Genomic DNA, 4,671 nt, shown 5'->3' on the forward strand with positions numbered 1-4,671 from the left:
AAAGGATTTTATTTCTCCTTCACTTATGAAACTTAGTTTGGCTGGATATGAAATTCTGGGTTGAAAATTCTTTTCTTTAAGAATGTTGAATATTGGCCCCCACTCTCTTCTGGCTTGTAGAGTTTCTGCCGAGAGATCTGCTGTTAGTCTGATGGGCTTCCCTTTGTGGGTAACCCTACCTTTCTCTCTGGCTGCCCTGAACATCTTTCCCTTCATTTCAACTTTGGTGGATCTGGCAATTATGTGTCTTGGAGTTGCTCTTCTGGAGGAGTATCTTTGTGGTGTTCTCTGTATTTCCTGAATTTGAATGTTGGCCTGCCTTGCTATGTTGGGGAAGTTCTCCTGGATAATATCCTGCAGGGTGGTTTCCAATTTGGTTCCATTCTCCCCATCACTTTCAGGTATACCAATCAGACGTAGATTTGGTCTTTTCACGTAATCCCATATTTCTTGGAGACTTTGTTCATTTGTTTTTACTGTTTTTTCTCTAAACTTCTCTTCTCACTTCATTTCATTCATTTGATCTTCAATCACTGAAACTCTTTCTTCCAGTTGATCGGGTAGGTTACTGAAGCTTGTGCATTTGTCACGTAGTTCTCGTGTCATGGTTTTCATCTCTATCAGGTCATTTATGGACTTCTCTGCATTGGTTATTCTAGTTATCCATTCGTCAAATCTTTTTTCAAGGTTTTTAGTTTCTTTGCACTTCGTTCATAGTTCCTCCTTTAGCTCTGAGAAGTTTGATCAACCAAAGCCTTCTTTTCTCAACTCACCAAAGTCATTCTCCATCCTGCTTTGTTCCGTTGCTGGTGAGGAGCTGCGTTCCTTTGGAGGGGTAGAGGCACTCTGATTTTTTGAATTTTGAGCTTTTCTGCACTGCTTTTTCCCCATCTTTGTGGTTTTATCTACCTTTGGTCTTTGATGATGGTGATGTACAGATGGGGTTTTGGTGTGGATGTCCTTTCTGTTTGTTAGTTTTCCTTCTAACAGTCAGGACCCTCAGCTGGAGTTTGCTTGAGGTCCACTCCAGTTAGTCTACTTCCTGTTAGGCTCTGCCAGTTAGACTACTCAGGGGTCAGGTACCCACTTGAGCAGGCAGTCTGTCCGTTTTCAGATCTCAACCTCCATGCTGGGAGAATCACTACTGTTTTCAAAGCTGTCAGACAGGGACATTTACATCTGCAGAGGTTTCTGCTGCTTTTGTTTAGCTATGACCTGTCCACAGAAGTGGAGTCTACAGAGGCAGACAGGCCTCCTTGAGCTGCGGTGGGCTCCACCCAGTTCGAGCTTCTGGGCTGCTTTGTTTACCTACTTAAGCCTCAGCAATGATGGACACCCCTCCCCCAGCCTTGCTTCCACCTTGCAGTTAGATCTCAGACTGCTGTGCTAGCAATGAGGGAGGTTCTGTGGGTATGAGATCCTCCGAGTCAGGTGCAGTATATAATCTCCTGGTGTACCCTTTGCTAAGACCCTTGATAAGTGCAATATTAGGGTGGGAGTGACCCGATTTTCCAGGTGTTGTGCGTCAGGGTTTCCCTTGGCTAGGAAAAGGAATTTCTTCCCCCTGGTGCTTCCCAGGTGAGGCAATGCCTCACTCTGCTTCGGCTCTCGCTTGTTGGGCTGCACCCACTGTCCTGTCCCCACTGTCCAACATGCCCCAGTGAGATGAACCCAGCACCTCAGTTGGAAATGCAGAAATCACCCGTCTTCTATGTAGCTCACGCTGGAAGCTAGAGGCTGGAGCTTTTCCTGTTCAGCTATCTTGGTGCCCCCTCGACAATTTTATCTTGATAATTTTAGAATCTTTTACTTTCACATTGACTTTAGACAGTCTGTTAACTGTATATTGTGGTGAAGTCCATCTTGCTATGTATTTTCCTGATGTTTGCCAGGCCTTTTGTATCTGGATGTCCAAATGTGTTGTAAGATAAGGAATGATTTTATCAATTTTTTTTAAACAGATTTCCTAAACTTCTTGCTTTTTCTTCTCCCTCAAGAATAACAATGATTCATAAGCTTGGTCATTTTCTGTAGTCTCATACTTCTTAAAGGCTTTGTTCCTTCTTTTCTTCATTTTACTTTATTTTGTCTGACTGGATTAATTCAAAAGACCTGTCTTCAGATTCAGTATAGTCTGCATGATATAATCTATTGTTGAAGGTTTCAACTGTATTTTGTAACCCATTCAAAGAATATTTCATTTCCAGAAAAGAAAAAAAATTAAGACATCTCCTTAGTAAATTTCGGTATTATATCCTGAATTGATTTTCGGATTTCTTTGTATTCATTTTTAGATTTCTCTTGTATTTCACTGAGCTTCTTTAAAATCAGTATTTTGAATTTTTTCTGGCTTTTGAAATATTTTCTTTTGGTTAGGATTCATTGCTAGAAAATTACTGTTCCTTTGGTGCATCATAAACCCTTGTTTTATAATACTTCCAGAATAATTATGCTGATTTCTTTGTGTCTGGGCAAACAATCACTTCTTAATTTTGAATTTACTTTCATTAATGCAGGCAGGACCTTCTTTCTTGAGGGTGTCACTATGATTTATGTTGGGTAGGGTCATTTGTGCCTCTGGGTGCATTCACTAGTGAAGACTCTATGTTTTTTGGTTATAAATAGCTGTAGTGTGCCAGCTTTCTCAAATGCTGGTTGTCATAGTGGTGCACCAGGTGTGTGAGCAGGCTCACTGCCCCCTGACAAGCTAAGGTGGCATGGGCAATGGTGTTAGTAGAAGTTAGGAAAAGTTTGTCTCCTTCCCAAGTGCTGCACTCTTGTATCAGCAGATTTTGTACTGGTTTGTGCCAGTCAACTTCTTAGCCAGTAGGTGACATTTTCAGGTAAGAGCCAGCTGAGGTGGTATTTGTAGGGTTTATGTTTGATCTGTGTTAACAGCTGGAGAAGTGCTCCAGTGTTTCATGTGGTCGGTTGGGCTCTGGAGCACTCAAGAGCTTCAGTCCCACCCTCCCTCTAGGAGGGGATGGTGGAACCAGGTAGGGGAAGCCTACACTCAGGCCCTCCAATGGCAAGTGCAAACACCAGCCCTGACAGGGTGATGGGGGAGTCCTCAGGCCTCTGGAGGAAGTTGCTGAGGTCTCTTTATGGTAATCCCAGTACAACAACCTCAACAGGTAAAAATGGGATCAGTTTCTCCTTCACATCTCTGGGCATTCAGGATGTTCAATTAGGTTAGACATTGTTATTTGCTTCTAGGCTGCAATTATGTTAGCAAATTTTGTATTGGACTAGCATAATTGTTATGGGTTCACCTCCTGGCCATTAAGTGGTGCTTGCAGGTGAGAGCCAGCTATGGTGGTAGCAGTAAGTTTATGCCTGATCTTTGTTAACCAGGAGAAATGCTCAGGTGTTCCAGGTGATGGGTTGGGCCATGGAGCTCTCAGTGGTTCTAATCTCATGCTGTGCCTCTGAGGTAGGGGTGAGTAGACAAGCTGGGGAGGGCTGGGATGGTGAAACCTGCACTTGGGCCCTCAATAGTGGGCATATGTGCTGGCCCTGACAGGAGTCAGAAGGCAGTTCTTAGGCCCATGGAGCAATACTTCAAGGAGGAGTGAAGCAACTGTTACCATGCCATAGAGCTGGCATGGGTAGAGAGGCAACTCGTGCACCATGGCCAAGCAGGCAGTAGTGGAACCCACCTTGCTTTAATGCTTTCAACCTGGGAAAGGTCTTTGCCACAGCTTGCAGCTGGCAGCAAGCTAAGACAACCAGCCAGGTCACAAGTAGTTTGTCTTCAGATGGCAAAACTGCTGCAGGCCAAAAACTTACTGCCTGTGTCAAAACCATGGCTCCCAGGCCAAATCTCTTCAGGTCCAGTCTTGCAAAGAAGAGTTATCAACTCCCATGCCTGTGGCTAAAGCTCATATCACATTCACCTCTTTTCTAGCCATGAGGACTTCTCCCCTACTCAAGGCCAGATCACAAATTTCCCTACCAAAATTCTCCAAACCAATAACTGCCTCCTGTGCTGGTTGGCAGTTTCCTGGGCACTCCTGGTTGGTTTTGTTTTGTTTTGTTTGACAAAATTTCACAGTGTAAATTTATACACAGCATTTTGCTATTTCTAAGTCGGTGAGATGGGCTAACAAGTTTCTAATTTTCCATCTTGGAAAAAATTATGTTATTTTAGCCTGGTGACTTTCAAGACTTTTTTTCATTTCTGGTTTTAAATATTTGACTCTGCTTACATATATTTGATGTTGTTCTATTTACCCTACCTGGAATTCACTCAGATTCTTGGATCTGTATCTTATATTTTTTAATAATATGAACATTTTAACCAATGTTTTGTCAAATATTTTTGTGACACATACTATTCTCTCTTTCTGAGACTTCAAGTACATGTACATTAAATGTCTTGTATTGTAGCACAAGTCATTGAGACCCTGTTCATTGTTATTCATTTTTTCTCCATTCTTCAGATTCAATAATTTTATTAATCATTCTTCAAGTTCATTGACCCTTTTTTCTGCCAACACCAATCTATTGTTAAACAGGAAATTTTTATTTCATATATTTTAATTTTCAGTTCTAGATTTCTTGACTGAGATTCTACATATGTTTACTCATTATAAGAATATTTGGCCGGGCGCGGTGGCTCAAGCCTGTAATCCCAGCACTTTGGGAGGCCGAGACGGGCGGATCACGAGG

Source organism: Rhinopithecus bieti, unplaced genomic scaffold (assembly GCF_001698545.2).
Source record: "Rhinopithecus bieti isolate Rb0 unplaced genomic scaffold, ASM169854v2 scaffold_74986, whole genome shotgun sequence".
Classification (NCBI taxonomy): domain Eukaryota; kingdom Metazoa; phylum Chordata; class Mammalia; order Primates; family Cercopithecidae; genus Rhinopithecus; species Rhinopithecus bieti.